Here is a 17,978-nt window from a genome sequence, read left to right on the forward strand (position 1 = left end):
AGTTTTGATTGGCCAGGTAGCTGCTATCCAAAATCCTGGGCATGCCTAAGTGATTATCTCCAGTACTGTATCCGTTTTTTGAATACTTCATTAGTGTTTAGTCAATCACAGAAGCCTTATAGTTTGTCATCGCCTTCAATGCAGCTTGGACTTTGACCTTCAGGAATGCACATTTTATTATGTGCTATATCTGAAATGATTGAATAATTATTCATTAATTTTGGTACAGTGAGTCTGCATATTCCTTTCATCTTTCCTTCCAGTTTGCTGTGTGATTCATTATTATTCCAATAGAAGCTTCAGTATTGCAACCCAAGGTCGCATAGCTTCTTTCTTCATTAAGCTTGTGAAATACCAACTACATTCTTTTATTTTGGTGTCCCAATATAATATGTTTACATATTTCATTGTTATATTTGTGTCTTCTATAGCTTCTCTTTTAAATGTTCTGTACATCTCTTTTATTTCATCATTTATAATACTTGGCAATCATTTTTTCCAATCACTTGCCAATCTCTGTGTTAAAAAGCAAGTTATAGAGTCTCTTGGGACATCTATTTTAATATATTTTATTTTTATTATCTTTATCATGAACTTTTGTGCCATTTATAACTCAAAATATTTCCATGTGCAATACGTCTTTGGTACTGGTACATTCTGGGAAGGAACCAAAGTATTCTCACAACCTTTTATTTTCTTCATATTTTATGTTCTATATGACATCACACAATTTTGTCTTCTGTCATTAGTGTTTCATGCAACAAATTTATTTTTGAGATGGTCTCTAAATTTAGTTTGGATATATTCCAAGGTTTTTTTTATTCTCATGGAGATTTAACAATTTCATTCTGCTTCAACCTTAATTTGGATAGGAGCAATTCATGAATTGTTCCACTGTTGGCCTCTGCCTTGTTCTGACTGATGATAATGCTCTTCGCCATTACCTTTTCCCACAGATGTAGTTGATAGGTTCACACACATAGTCACCATTTATGTTTTGGGGAAAATATATATTTGCATCAAATAAATAGTTGAACTTGCAAAATGATTTCGTGGGCCCTATGCCATTCTTTCAATCACTAATGCTGTATTGCCCAACTTTTGGAAAGTATCAATGCACCTTGATTGAATGTTTGATCAATTTCTTAGTGCTGAAGTTGGAAAATCTTCACTCTTCTCATCTTGGACATTAATATTTGATATCTAATTTGACTAATAGCCATATTACTTACTATGCCTTGTAAGCTTCAGGAAAGAATTTTACCTAATTTATAGGCTCTAAATTCTTATATTTAAACTACAAAGGCAAAATGTGTTGTGACTTATTAAACATATGCCCAATTTAATATTCAATTCAGTCCCTTATTAAAATAGCTGGTCATAAATTAAGAAAACCTCAAACTTACTGCCACAGAATTGATTCAGAATCACAGTGACTGTGTAGAACAGGGAAATTTTACATCTGTGAATTTCCAAGACTATAAATCTTGGCAGGAATAGAAAGCCTCCTTTTACTCCAGAGGAGCAGCTGGTGGGCTCAAGAAATCTTGCAATTTGCTGTTGAACTCTCTGCTCCACTAGGGCCGGGCACCTATACAAAGTGAATGTCAAAAATCGTGTGACACATCAACAAGCAAAAACAAATCCAACTTCAAAGGAGTCAGAGGACCTAAGCAAACACTTCACCAAAGAAGACGTTTGGGTGGCCAACAACAGATGCAGAAATGCTCATGATTATTGCTTATCAGAGTGATGTAGATGAAAACGACAATGAGTTTAAACCATCTCACCCCAGTAATAAACAATAATATCAAAGTTAGAAATGAAACACAAAAATTCTGGAGAGGGTATGGAAAGACCATAACATTCACACATTGCTGGTCTGGTTTTAAAATGGTACAACCTGTGTGAAAAACATCACAGTGCTCTCTTTAAATATTGGAAATAAAAATATCATGTGACCCATCAAATCCTTTATTTGGTTTATATGCAAGTGAAATAAGAGTCGTGGACCCAAAAGACATATGTATACCCATGTTCCTCGTAGCACAAATCACAATAGTAAACAGATGGAAACAGCCTAAATGCTAATCAATGGAGGAATGAATAACAGATTTTGGTTATAGATGCAATGGAATGATACACAATTTTAAAAATTAATAAATCTGTGAACAAAAGTATAGCATGGGTGAACACTTGGGACAGTATCCTGGGTGAAATTAAACAAAATTAAAGGGCACATATTTTATGAGATCACTGTTATAAAGAGTTAAAAAATGTTTTCTTACAAAAATAAGTTTCTTTGATGTTCACTTGGGATAGTAAGCAAAGGGAGGCAACATAATATGGAGAGCAGATATGCATAACTCAGTTAAAGGGGAACAATATAAAATGATATGGAAAGCATAAAAAATCAAGGAGTGCAAGCCTGATATCCCGAGCTCGTCAGTAACTGCGGATCAAATGCAGGTTAAACGGGTGTGATAGGGAAAGGCAGAGAATGCCCACAAATACATGGACATTTGACAGGGGCTATCTGTTTGTAGCTAATTACCATTGCTGAAAATATGAGTGGGGCTTCAATAGTTTCATGGAAAGTGGAATGAAAAGATAATTACATTTTCTCCTAGCATTGTAAATTCCCTTTGTATAGATCCATGAATGCACGGGAGCATAAGGGGACAAGGTTATGAAAACTTCTTAGACATAACCAGACACCTTGAGAAAATGAATCCATTGGCTTGGGTTCCAGACTATGGTCTTCAAGGACACCAAAGGTCACTGGCACAAATGAGTTTACAAAGAGTGTTCTGCTGGTGAGCCGCACTTGGGATCTTATGAGTGGCTATCTGAAGTGCAACTATTGCTCTCTCTCTGTCTGAATGAATGAAACAAGGATGGAGAAAATAGAAGATTCATGGAAACAGTAAGTCCAATCTCATGGACCCTGATACATTGAGACCAGAACTAGAGGTATCTGGGTATCATTACCAACTACTCTGAAAGGAATCATATTAGAAAGTACCTTGTAGAATGGGAGAAAATTGTGCAAATATCTCCAATTTACCAAAAAAAATTTAAAAGGTTAAGTTTAATAGTAGATGGCCCTTTGTCACTTTTCAGATCTGCAAATGAACTTACCCTCATTCATCACTTTTCAACCAGACATAAAGAGAACAATGTACTAGGAAGATATGCACACCTTGGAATAATCAAAGGGAGGTCAAAGGGAGTATTTACTCATGGAATAAGAACAGAAAAGTCAGGTAATAGAAAGGAATGGAAATAAGAAACACAGAGAAGAAGTGAAATGAGTAATATTATATTGTGGGGATTGTAATCGATAGCATGAAACAAAATGTACATGAGTTATTAAGTTGAAATTTGATCTGTTTTATAAAGCGTCACCCAACTCACAATTAAAAGTCAAAAACAAAACAAGCAAACCGAAAGAAGGAAAAAGTTGTGTGAAAGATATTTACAATGTCAAAAAAGGTGAAAGCAATAATAGTTACCAACAACAGTAGCTCCTAGAGCTGTTTTTGTGCGACCTTGATATCCAAGTTTGGGGTTTACTTCGTTATTTGGAGATTTAGGGTCATGGTTTCAAGCTCATCCATTGGCCTAGTATAATACTTAATGGTTCTGTTCCACCTTGAAGTTCATCGCACAGTTCCAGCTAAGGCACAACAACTGGTTCCTACTTATCTGGAACGATAGAGAAAGAAAGAGTCAGGGATAGGAGGGGTTTATCTATCCTGAATTCCCTGTGTTGCTGGCTCTTATCTGTAGCAGTATGCATGTTTGGGTCCAACCCAATTTATAAGGCAGAATTGAGGTCACGATGGGGAGAAGGAAGCACCAAAGAACTAGAAGAAAGTTGTTAATCCAAGGGTGCTATATTGCACCCTGACTGGCTCATCCCCTCCTTATAACCCTTTGTGAGGGGATTTCCAATTGTCCACAGATGGGCACTGGGTCTCCACTCTGTGCCACACCCCACACCCCCATTCATATTAGATATGACTTTGTTCTGGGTCATGATTCCATGGACACCTCATGATCACACAGGTTGGTGTGCTTCTTCCATGTGGGCTTGGTTCTTTCTGAGCTAGAGGACCGCTTATTTACCTTCAAGTCTTTGAGATCCTAGATGCTATTTCTTTTGCTAGCGGGTCGCCATCAGCTATCTTCACTACATTTGCTTATGCACCCATTTGGTCTTCAGTAATTGTGTCAGGAAAGTGACCATCACAGAATGCCACATTGTTAGAACAGTGTTCTTGTGTTGAGGGAATACTTGAATTGAGTCCCAAAGTCCATCTACAACCTTAATTTTTAACATATAGATATGTGTACATAGTTCTATCCCCCTCTCATTTTTATATACATGCCTATATTTAGGCCTCTATAAGTGTCCTTTGTCTCCTGGTTCTTTCCTCTATTTCCTTTTACTTTCCTCTTATTCCACCATCATGTTCAGCCTTCATTTGGGTTTAGTAATTCCTCGCTGCTACATTGCCCTTGATTAAGCCCAACTACGCATCCTATGCCCTTCTTTCTATTGATTTTAGTTCACTGTTCCCTTGTCCCTGGCTTGGCTTCTCGTCCACCTCCTTTCTCCCACCTCTCTTTCTCCCATTTCCCCCTGGAAACATTGGTCCTGTTCTTTTCCTCTCTGAATTCTTTATCCCTCCTAGCTTATCTAGATAGACATGCAGATACAAAAATAAGTGCCAAAACCGGGCAAAGACAAATAAAACAACAAAGGAAGTCAAAACCAATAAAACAATACAACCAAAAAGAAAAAAAAAGCAACATAACAACAACAAAAAGAAAGCCACTGACAACAATGGAAAAGCCTACTAAAAGATCAAGGTCAGTTTGTTGGCCTTTACAAATGTTTTCCACTTGAGTCTGAGGGACTCAATGTCTATTTTTGTTATTCCCTGGGGATTTCCTCACTTTGCTCCCCTTGCTTCTCTGTTGCATGTCTTTAGTGTTTGCCCCAGCGTGATGGGGTCAGATTGTGTCCAATTCCCACACTGTTTCCCAGTGTTGTCCCCCGCAGCACTATGGTTTAGTGAGAGGGACGCCATGTCTCGTAGTGGGGCTGGCCCTATGGTCCTCTCTGTGAGTTGTCTGCTCATCTTTAAAGCAGACAATATTAAAGGTCTGTTCTGAGCATTATGTTTTATTTAGAACTATCCACATAGGAACAAATTGACAAAGGCAACTCAAAAGATTTGATAGGAGTGGAAGGAAGAAGTAACGGTGCCAAGGATGGAGGACCAGCTCAGAAAAGGAGGATCAGCAGGATGGCACAAATTGAGAGATTTAATCTAAATTGTTTATATTATATGGTGGGATTGTATATTTTGCTAATAGCAAAGAAAATATTAGAAAGCAAAATATTATGAGATAAAAACATGATATTCCTGTATCTTTTTGTGATTCCTATTTTTGACATATACATGTCAAAAAATAGTCCATAGTGGATTGTAGTGATTTTTAAGTACAACATAACAGTATAAATAAGAATAGGAAATTATCTTGATAAATTGATCTTTTAATCAACTTTCTAATTACCTCTCCCCAAAAGCTTAACAATATTTAAAATAATAAATATGCCACTATTTCTGTACTAATTCCAAGGTCGTGTATCCAGTTATCACTCTTAACTACTGCAGGTTATGGCTATTTCTTCTGAGAAATTCATGTCTTGGGATTTGATCAATTTACTTCACCCACTCCTTATTTATTTACATTGTAAATAAATATGATTGGTGAAAACCGGTAATGTGCAAAAATAGAGGATGATCACATCAGACCACAAAATGGAGGATGGCACCATGTTATAACTGCCAAAACATTTCATTGCATAGCTACCAAATAATACCACTGCCTACGTGTCAGTTTACATTATTACATAGCAGCCACATTACTGAGAATCACTGGAGTTTAACCATCACAATCAACCTTTTTTAATATTTAAAAAATCTGTTTTATTTCTAGTTCCAACAATTCCAAAATAAAATTAAGAGTGTTATTCTATTGACAACAGCATCCAAAGGAAAAAATATATATGCCTAGGAATAAAATTAACAGGAGATTTACAAGCCTGGTATATTGAAAATTACAGATTACTATTGAACATTTTGATGTTCACTATTGCCAGGCCTATCCCACTGATGTCAAAGTACATGGACAGTACATTTTTATTATCCACAATATGAAATGTATGATGGGTATATTGTTGATAAGTGAAGAGATGTATTTTTGTGTTGTACTATAGTTCTCTGCCATCAAGTTGATTGTGGAGTTGATTACACAGCAAGGTCGGAGTGCTCCTGTGCGTTTCAGAGACTGTAACTCTTCATGGGAATAGAAAGCCTCAAATTACTCCAATGGGGCAACTTGCACTTTCAAACCCTGACCCTGTGTTTAGCACTCCTATGTTTAAGTTTCTACTCCACAAGGCCATATATCCAACTATTAGCTTTATCACAAATCACCAGTTACCATCAAGTTGATCCTGGCTCCTGGGGAGCCCACGTGTATCAGAGCAGGACTGTGCTGCATCGGGTCATCAATAGCTGCCTCCTCTGAAGTACAGAGCTGGACCTTTCTTTCAATGCACCTCTGAGGAACTTGAACTTAAAATCTTTCCTTTAACACCCAACTACATTAACTGTTTGCACTACCCAGAGATTCAAAGGTGTCTCTTACTAACTCCAATTCTCTTATAAAGACAGGGTGCTTGGTAATTAAAACCTAACCTTGTTTGGGAAACAAACAAAGAACACCCAAATGAGCACACAAAAATGCATTTATTCAAAGTTTAGTCTTGCAAGGCAGTCACCACGTTGAGTGACATTGAGCAGAGGCAGGTAAGGGATCCAGGAAGCTTCATGAATGGGCAAAGAAAGCTTCCTGGCATGCTCTCGGCAGATAGAGTCGGCAAGGGGGGGCTGCAAGCAGGCTGTTCTGAGTTTAATGATGTGCCTCTGGAACATGTCGCGTAAACTCTAAACCCTGTAGTGATTACAATCCCACCGGAGGATGAATATGATTTGATATGGTAATGAGAAGTAATGATTGTGAGCTAAATTTTAAGTCAATCTCCTTTGAAACAGAAAGGGAATTAAATAAGAAAGCTAGTGAACAGAGGTGGGAACAGAGATCTGCTGTGCCTCATGCAGATTGCCAAAGAGCCAAGCAACAGACACCAAAGATCACAGAGCTCTTTCTCCAGAGTTGACGGAGTAGGAAAACCTTCCCCTGGAGCCCCCGCCTGAATTCAGACTTGTAGCCTCCTAGCTGTATGCAAATGCAATGCTGTTTGCCACAGCCACTGGCTTCTGCTGCAGCATCACTGGAAAGTAGAGATGATCTGGTGTCAGGAAGCGGGGTCACTACTCTAACAAACGCTGCACTGCAATTGTGGTTTGGAATTCGTTCATACTCGGGGACTGAACGATTACAGTGTCCTGCATAGCAAAAGCCTAATTTGCGTGAGGAGGCTGTTGGTTGAATTACGGTCATCAAAGGACAGCCTCAGTAGAAAAGTATCTATTGTCTGAACCAAAATAGAGCGTCACCAATTTATAACAGGATTTCCTCCAAACATGGTGGTGACATAAGTCAAATACCTCATTTTGTTAGTTCTTATTTTTATTGCTTTTATTACCAGTATCTTTATAAATCCAAGCTTTATCTGTCTTTAGAGGATGGAAGCAATACATTCAAGGATAACAACAGCAAATTAAGTGTTGTAAAATTTTATGTAGTATTTATTACTAAAGAGAATATGTACAAAAAAAGCAAAAAAAGAGAGATGGGTGTAAGCGTAATGCATTTTATCTCAAATACATCATAAATCAGGGAATAAATCTATATGGCACGGTAAACAGAATGCTGCTAGACATGCTGTAGATATTAAATCATCTTGTGGCGAGCCTTGGAAAGAAAGTGATGGGCATGTGAGTGGACAATGGAACAAGGTGATGGTTTTAGGCCACGGTAAGAACTTGTTTGAATGTTGGAGAGGAAATAGAACTTGCGATTGACAAAGTTCATATTCTAAGCAAGATACTAAAAAGGGCCTGAATAGTTTCTCCTTCATGCTAATAATGAACTGTGAGAGAAACTAGATTTTAAAGTGAACAATGCTAAAAGAAAACCTACTTAAATTCGGGAAATTATGTTGGACATATGCCCTAGAATATTTATGAAGAACCTGACACAATTACTAACTGCAAGAAAATATTGTTCTGATTGGAAAAGCAACCACTATGGAATTTCTTCCTCAGGAAAAAGATGGGCTTTCTATCCTGTAGACAGCTATAGACTGAGACACTGCCCTGTCCTAGAAGGTTACTGACTGTCAGTTGGCAATGGCTTAATGGCAGTGAGTGAGATGACCTTTCTGTTATAGCAGAGGTAGACAATGAAGACAGGTTCTAACTGAAAAAGAGTCACTTCATAGGATAGGCTGTTGCAAGCTGCTGATTTATGGTGACCTTGGGAAAAATGAAGCAGTATGTTTCCACATTCTACACCATGCCTGTGATGAATTGTGGAGCAAATGGTGTTCCACGGGATTTATTTTATTAGTTGGGATTTAGTACATATATCATATCATTCCATGTTTCAATCATATCATGTAGAATTGTACAATTGCTACTCAATCTGTTTACAACAATATTTTTATACATGGACTCTGTTAGAGTAGACTAGAGAAAAAATTCATAGGCATTTATTTGTGTATAGGAAAGAGCTTTATATACAAGAGCAATTTAATATTGAGAAAGCATCCCAGCCCAGTCCAGATCAAGTCCATAAGTCTGATATTAGCCCATATGTCTGATATCAATCTATAAATGCCTCTTCAAACTCATACAGCATATGCAATAATACTGAAGGCAAGAAGCTCACAAGCCAGTGGGTGGGAAGTCCTGTGGTCTAGTGGTGTTGTAGGCATCCCAGCGCTGGCAGGGGTCTCCATGTGGCTTCTCCAGCTCCAGGGCTCTGGCTGCATCAGGGTAGGCCCATATGGCTCATCCTCAGGGATGTCTAGCAAGGATTGATCAGAGAGAAAGAGAGAGTGTCTCCTGCCTCCAAGGAAGTTCCCAGCATCCTCAAGAGAAGGCCATGCCCACACAGAGGCTTCATTGGCTATATCCTGATTGACTGGATAAACTATCCCTTCACTGTTAACCCTCAAATGGACAGCAGATTAGGTAACTACTACAGATACCTTGACATCATCTCCTTTTTATCTCACCACCACCAATGTACCCCTGTCCTTGAACCCCTTATTCTACTTGCTGTCCTTATAGGTTCATCAGTCCTGGACTTGATATACTGAAAAATGAAAAAGCACATAACACAGCATCAAGAGGGTGACCTCTATTGACATAGCACCTCTGAAATACACTCTACTGTAGAAGATCAAAGGCATAAATCTAACCTCCATAGTTAAAACTGTGTCAGTTAATCCTCCCTATGATGCAGGCTGGAACTGCTCTGGATTCCATAATTTTATGTAATTTTGGTTTGTGTTATTTTGTTTGGTTTTTGTTTGTATTACAATGTTAGTTCCACAGGAACTTTATTGGCTGAGTTTATTTATTTTAATCATTTTATTGGGGGATCATACAACTCTTATCACAATCCATATATCCATCTATTGTGTCAAGCACTTTTATACATTTGTTGCCATTACCATTCTCAAAACATTTGCTTTTTACTTGAGCCCTTGGTATCAGCTCCTCATTTTTAGCTGGGTTTTTAAATATAGATCACCAGTACTCAAAAAATTGCATGAGTGTTTCAGTCTGGCCTCTTATAAATTGACAAGAGCGAAGGAGAATCAGGAACCACAACCTGATGGAGAGGTCAGGTACGCCATCAGCCTTCAAATGCTTGACCACTTCTGACCCCAACAGTTCTTCTCACAGTATGGACTACTTCTCTGTGTTGTTTAATAAATTTTGCAATGTCCACACATAACTCCAAGACAATGCAAGCATTATTCGGGCGTATGAAGGTTGTAACAGGTTACAAAAGTGGCACTGTAAGGTCAGCAGTGAACTGAAATTTTCACGGTTCAAATCCACCAGCTGGTTTCATGGGAAAAGACAATTTTCTGTTTCTATAAAGACTTATAAAGACATCAGAGGTGTCCTTAAAGGTTGGAATTGGCTTAATGGCAGTGGGGAGGCTAACTGGTTACAATTCAGGTCCAGGACCACTGAGGATAGAGTGACTCACTTAGGAGAATCTATTCTCATTCATCTGGCCTGTGGACCTCAAGAGGCCCCTTGGTCCAGAGAAGCCTCTGCTTGCTCTGCCACAAGCGCTAGGGGGCACCCAACTCTGCCAGTAAGCATTATTAGCTAGTGAGAAACTGGCAAAGGGAGAAGAGGTCATTATGGAAGGAAACTGTCCGAGATCTTGAACACAAATGAAAGGTGGTGACACACTGTCTAGCAAAGCCTTCCAGCACAAAGAATAAAACACGTTTCCTTATCAATGGGGTAAAAGCCCCAGAGATATGGGAGATAATGAAGAGTGGGGATGTTGACACCATCCCCACAATGACGGAATAGAGTAGGGGTCTGACACAAGAAGGGCACAGCATGGAGTCTCAGTGGGTGGGGGTGGGGGGGTCTGGGTGCCAGATTATGCATTCCTGCAAGGAGGACGTGCACCACAGAGGACCAACCAATAGGAGAAGAGCCCCAAGAGTGTCAGCCAATGGCGGGACATCAGACATTAGCACAAGGTAACTTGATGTTTGGATTTCTGTCTCAAGGCGTCCCCTTTAAATAAACTTTACTCTTTCTATTCAAACCTTGAAGCTCTGAACCTACCCCCATAACAACGTCAGTGCCAACGAGCTCCATGGATCAGCCTGCCTGATTCCACCAAGTGCCCGGACGTCCGCTACTCCATGGGCAAGCCTGTAGGGACACACGGTAGCGCTTCACGGATGGCTGCTGGAGTCTTTTCTTCCCACCTAAACGATACCCTTCGCCACAGAACGGGTGTCAGCGCATATTCTGGGGCACTGACAATGCATCACGCTCACTTCCCTGGTGTTGTTCCCTGCTGTAGAGAGGCTTACCCTTTGGGCTGCTCTTCACAGAGTAAGCAGTTTGAAACCACTTCGTGGGAGAAAAATAAGGCTTCACAGGGACATTCTTTGAAACCCACAGGGGCGGTTCGGTCCTGTCTTACAGGGTTACTATGAGCAGGAGTTGGCGATGGCAGTGACTTTAAAAGCAGCTTGTTGTTAATGGCTTCAGCCTAGTTTCTATAGCAACCTCGCTATGCCTATACAAATGGCATCAGTCCTCTGCAGAAACGTTCCTGTCTAGCAGTACCTAAGCCCCAGAATATAGTAAAATGATTTCTCTCAGACTGGCTCCTGGTCAGTTTTTCCATCACTTGTTACCTACATAAAGGAAGACTCTCCCTTTGTAGCTTGAGCTCACACGGTACCTAAAGTCATTCGACTTCATTGGAGTATGGACTAGAAGGGACAAGGGACCATCTTCTGCCTGTCTCCTGTCACCCTCTGCTGCCACATCTTGCTCTCTCCAGTGCTACAATGCTTTCTCTCTCGGTGTTTCTGTTAGGTCGCTAGATTTAGGGACGGAGGGTTGGCTCTGCCATGCCTACAAAGGCCCCCTTGGAGGAGATTGGCAAAAAAAAATCAGGCAACCATTAGACACCTATGAAGACCCCAAAGTAAGCATTCTCATATTCAAGCCCTGCAGCCAGGTGGGAGGTACACCTGGGTGTTCCAAACTAGGCCTAGGCTCATGATATCACCCAGGTGACCTCAACCCAGCCAAAGGGGTCAACCAATGCCATCAATCACACCTCCCCAGCCAGATACTTAAAATAGCCTGCTTTGGGAAGGCAGTTCTCTTACCCAGCTCCTAGAGGCAGGGAAGTGTGAGGGTCCCCCTCCATCCTGCAGTCGCACATGCACATGGAGCTCATATGGGGCCGCATGCTCTTAGACTCTAGGGTTCTTGGGCTTTTGGACTCCCTGGATCCCCCCATCCCCAAGCAGTTCTGCACACATCGGGGTCTTTTCCAAGAGGTTGTTAGCGCTCAGTTGTAAACCCCTCAGAGACGGAGACTTTAAAACCTAGAATTTGTCCGGTCCTTCATAAAAGACCCAGTTCGATTACAAAACAGGCTTCCGCTTGAATTCCTTCATTGTGTGAATCCAAGAACCCAGGTATAAGCCACTGGAAAAACCTAACATTGTGGTGCTGTGTAGCTTATATTAAAAAAACCCCTTGGACACCATCCTCTAAGGCAAGCCCAGTTCAGGACGCCTGTCCCTGGGGCTGGCACACCTCTCTGCCTCGCTGACCCTTTCGGTACATGTTTCAGATTTCACCCCAACACCCTGGAGAGACTGAGAACCTCTGGCGACTGGGTCGAACTTTCTAAGTGTCGGACTTAAATGGCAAGGCATGCATTTGGGAACTCTGGCCCCCAAGCCTTTTTGCTTTCCAGTCTTTCCCACAGCCAGCACACTGCTGTGCCATAAACCCACCCGTTGGGCTCTCTGAAGGCTGTTAGTTCCCCAAGCCTTCTGGCCATAGATCCCCAACTTTGACATTTTGTTGCAGGGCAACTGAGCCCATGGTCTCCTACTGACCTCACCAAGATGGCATTCAGTGTTCCAATGGAGCAAAGCCACTGAGTAACTGCTAACCCTGCTGTTTTGAAAGGCTTTTAAGCACAACTGCCCCCCCCCCCGCCCCCGCCCCCACCCCCGCCTTCAGTCTCTGTGGCAGGATGTGTCTAGCCAAGGATCCCAATTTCCCTAAAGTGGCTGAAAGTACACTGAGCCAATGGACAGGTCTCCCATCCCCTTCAAAGTTTCCAGAAAGGTCACTCATCAGCCAGTGGTCACCTTTGAAGGCAATTGTGAGGCCTCTCAAAGCAGTGGTCCTTCCTTCAGAGGTTCTGATGAATTAGTCATGCCAGTTGTTGGCCTCTGTTGGCCCTGTGAGGTCACCCAAGCCGGTGACCTGCATCTTGCTTGCAGTCTAGAAAATGGTAGGGGCCAATTTACCAGCAGAGACTGAATCCCCTACCTACCCCCTTGGACAGAAGCATCTGTGTACGCTAGAGTTTCACGGCACCTTAGGAGCATTGTGGCAGGACTTCAGATTATGACCCGGAGCACTGGCCTTTCTAATATTCCTGCTGTTTTTGTTGTCTAGATGGCAAAGAAGGATCTGTCCCCAACGACAGGCATCCTGTCTAGCTGTCATAGACCCACAGCTGCTAGAGAATGGGGGCTAATATCTTCCTGCAGCACCATCTGGCCTCAGTACATTCTAGGTGCTGGGGAATCATGGCTGAAGAACGGTCCTCTTTCCCTTCCAACACTGGTTCAACTAGAACATTTCTGCAAAGAAGTGGGTGGAGTTCCCTTATGGTAAAGCATTTTTCCTCTTGAGAAGCAGGAAAGATCTTTGTTCCAAGTTTACCAAGGAAAAGCCACTCTGCCCCCAGCCCAGCCACACCACCCTTGGTCCCTGAACCTGTAGAAGTTGGGAGGAAAGGTGGACCCATCAACATTATATCCTTAAGAGGGGCAGTTGGGGAATTTGGTCCGCAGGTAATTCACAAGTTTTTCACCCTAATTGAACTCAGACAGATTAAGAGGGAGCTAGGCAGTTTTTCAGACAGTCCAGAACAGTGCATAGAGACCTTCAGCACCTCACCCTACCCTATGACTTGGTTTTGAAGGATGTACTGATCATTCTGGAACAAAGTATGACAGATTTTGAGAAAGACCTAGTGCTAAAGGGAGCTAGGAAGTTTGCAGAATGTTTACATGGGATGAATGATATGTATCCCATTGGCAAAGCAGCTGTGCCTCCTACTGACCCCACCTGGGATTATATTGATCCCAATGACAGGTGGGCATGGGAACATTTTCTGGTGTGTATCAAAAATGGGCTAAAGTCAGGGCAGCAAATGTCATCAACTACTAAAGTGACAACTATTAACGAAGGACCCAGTGGTAGCCCAGTAGTTCCTGAGAGTGGCTGGGAGGAGCCTGAGGAATCACACCACTATAGACAGACTCACAGGAAGGGCAAGTCGTACTCTGAGACGCATTTCTCACACAGGCCGCACCAGACAGTCAGCAAAAGCTCCAGAAGTTAGTGCAAACCCCTGAAGGTGTTATGCTGGAAGGGATGGGCACTAGTGCCCATGAAACCTTTTACAACAGGGACAAAGAGCGGGAAGCCCAAGCTCAGAAGAAGGAGCGAAGGAAAATGAACATTAGGCATGTGCAGCTTCTGACAGCCATTGCTAACCAACACCCATCCACTGCTTCCCAGGTTTCTAGGACCCCTGATCAAGGTACCAGGTGTTAACATGGGCCATCGCCCAGGTCACTGGGCAAGAGATTTCCCTAACAAGAATAGGCCTCCATGAGGGCAAGGCTGTCACCGAAAACAAATTGGCCATTGGGCAGCTCTCTGGGACACCCAGGAGGGGAGGCGTCCCCAGGAAACAACTGGCCCAGATGGCTCAGCAGCAGGAAATCACAATTTCTGGTCTGGAGGCCCAAGTGAGCCTAGATGTGGTAGGTAGGTCATTAAGTTTCCTCATAGATAAGGGGGCCACTTACTCTGTCCTTACCTCCTTCCCTGGAGCCCTGGCACCACACACTTGTACCACCGTGGGAGCGTCAGGAAAACCTCTGGTCAAACACTTTACAGAGCTCTTAACATGCCTCTGGGACAACCTTTATTTCTCTCATAGCTTCCTAGTCATTCCTGAAGGACCAGCCACTCTTCTAGGCCAACATGTATTTTCTAAGCTACACACCTCCATAGTCATAAGGCCTCACCCTAGGCCCAATATAGCTTTCCAAATATTTCTTACCTCAGCCAGCTGGCCAGCTTGCCTACACGCAATAGCATCTGTGGTCTTCCTAGTCCAAGAAGCAGTTAAGATTACTACAGGATGAACTTCACTAACCAGCCCGTCAGGATTGCTGAAGGGCTACAAGCTAAAGGCTGTAACTGGCTTGTGATAACCACCTACTAAAGTACCCAATCCTTCTTATGGAAGAGTGGTTCTCAGCCTTCCTAAGGCCGCAACCCTTTAATACAGTTCCTCATGTGGTGGCCCCCCCAACCATCAAACTCTTTTCATTTCTACTTCACAACTGTAATTTTGCTGCTGATATCCTTGATATCACCCCACATACTTGTAGCACCCTCAATCCAGCTCTGAGAAGGATTCGGAGCCCCTCCATTCCTGCTTTGAGCTCCTGTATACTAATAGCCTGACTTGGGCAGATCTTAAATACCAAATGCTTGCTGTGGCTGACCGTGTCTGCTTCTCTGAGAATCGGAGCTTGTGACTAATGGGATGCGTGAGGCCAGTTTTGCCATTTTCCTCTGGACCAAGTCAATGAAGACAATTCCCTGGCCACAGTTGGATGACCTCACTCAGCTTTGTCGTGAGCTTTGAGCAAGGAGAGGAAAGGAATTAACACTAAACACGGATCATGAATGTGAGTGTGTAGTTCTCCATGCACACCCCTCAGTCTGCCAGGAAAGAGTCTATCTAACCAATCAGGAATGCCCCATTAAGCATGGAGGCCAAGTCAGGGCACTCTTAGAGGCTGTCCAAAAACCAGCTGAGGTGGCAATAGTGCGCTGCCGAGAGCATCCGAAGGGCAACTGAGAAGTCGCCGTGGGCAACAAGAGCAGCTGCCAGGGCAGCCAGCCAGACAGCCCTGGGCATGAACCCCTTGCCTCCATGATGCCTTCATTCTCCAAACTAGCTTCCAGATTATCCTCCAAAAGTGGAACAAGCTAAATCTCAGGAACTCTGCCTTCAGCCTGATGCATGGAGGGAGAGAAACAATAGACTCCTCTTGCCGCAGGGTTGGAGTGGAGGGTTGGGAAAGCTTTTCACGGCACCACCATCTTAACTATACACCCTGCTCGACCCTCTGCACTATCACATCAACTATCAAGTCCGTAACCTCTCCCTGTCCCACCTACCAGGCTCACCTTCCCCAAGGAGCGCTTAGAAGTCACTTGGCTCAGCCTGCCAGCGAAAGGCATCCTACCCTGGGGAAAACAGGCAGGTAGATTCTACCCAGGTTCCAGCCATCCAAGGATTCAAGTCTCTTCTCGTGTTCATAGACTCCTTTACCGGGCGGATTGAAGCATATCTCACCCAGCCTGAGAAGGCTCACGGAGTGTCTAAAAGGTTACTTCGGGAAGTAATTCCTTAATGTGGGCTTCCCAAATCACTGCAAAGTGATAACGGGCCTGCTTTCATCTCCCAAATCACTCAGGCAGTTTCTCAGGCCACAGTCCTCAGGGCAGATAGAGAGAATTAACCAACACTTAAAGCCAACCCTCAGAAAACTGCCAATAGTTCTACTACGTCTCAGAATTGTCCCACGGCAACCTACGTGTTTAAGCCCCTATGAAGTTGTACACGGGCGACCTTCCCTTGTAACAGAGCCAGCTATCGACTCTGAGTAGCTTTCGTGCAGTGCAGGGCAAAGTGCTTGGATCCACCATCTGCGGGTGAAACCGTGGAAGCCCTTGTCACTGGACCCCATAGAAGCAGAGCACACAGACAAGTCGTCCTGTGAGCCATTAGACAGTGTGAAGGCGGTGTTTCCCCGGCCTGAGACACAGAAGTGCTCCACAAAAAGTCCTGCCTCAGGCCCACAGCAGTCCTTAAGCCAGTAAATGCTTTCACGCAATTCCTGGGTTTAAAGTAAATTGGCACCATGTCTGTCATTCCCAAGATTTCTTTTTCCATCTTCTAATGTGATTCACACTTTCACGGGCACTGCTACATCACAGCTTTGCTCTAACCTAATCTGAACAGTTCCTCCAGAAGTCGTCAGGTTTTGTTTTCCTCCAGAAGTTGTCCAGCTACCAAAATTGCTAACCCCAGGATCACTAGCTCCTGGATGACCCCACCCTCACCCACAGTGCACCCCTATGTGTACAACCCCTCCCAACACAGTAGGAATGGTGTGGACCAAAAAGCACCAAATCGTGTCAGCAGGAAGCAGCCAGAGATGCTGTGATGCAGCACTCCCAAAGATTAGGGTCCACACTCCTTCCGTGGGGAAATGTTAGGTAGCTAGATTTAGGGACCAGGATGTTGTCCCTCTCACGCCTGCAAAGGCCCCCATAAGGAGGTTGGGAAGAAATCAGGCAACCTTTAGATGCCTATGAAAACCCCAAACTGAGCATGCTCGTACTCAAGACCACCAAACCAGGTGGGAGGTGCACATGGACGTTTCAAACTAGGCCCAAGGTCATTACATCACCCAGGTGGGCTCAACCCAGCCAAAGGGGTCAACCAATACCATCAATCGCACCTCCCAGCCAGATGCTTGAAATATCCCGGCTGTGGGAAGGCCACTCTCTCTCACTAGGCTCCTAGTGGCAGGGATCTCCCTCCCCCACGCAGCTGCACATGCGCCTGCTCCACGCCTACTTGGGCACCATAACCAGTCTTCCTTTACCCTGCTTCTGCTCAGAGACAGGATGGAGGGCGGAGGCACACATGCGCCTCTTGTGCGTGCCCCTCTGGGCCTGCTTGGGGCCCATATTTGCCCCCTCCAGGCCTACTTGGGACTCACAGTCTCTGGGCTCACATGCACTTAGAATCGAGAGTTCTTGGGTTTCTGGCCTCCGGGGATGCCACCCCCTCCCAGTTCTGCACATGTGGGGGCTCTTTTCCATGAGGGTGCTCCTGCTCAGTTGGGAACCCCTTTGAGACTGAGACTGTAAAGTCAAACCTGTCCTTCATAAAAAGCCACTTGGATTACAAAACAGACTTCTGTATGAGTTCTTTCATCATGAGAAGCCAAGAACTGAGGTCTTACCCACTGGAGAAATCTAACTTTTCCTGGAGCAAGAACGTTCCCA

The sequence above is a fragment of the Tenrec ecaudatus genome, chromosome 11, assembly GCF_050624435.1.
Source record: "Tenrec ecaudatus isolate mTenEca1 chromosome 11, mTenEca1.hap1, whole genome shotgun sequence".
NCBI classification, from domain to species: Eukaryota; Metazoa; Chordata; class Mammalia; order Afrosoricida; family Tenrecidae; genus Tenrec; species Tenrec ecaudatus.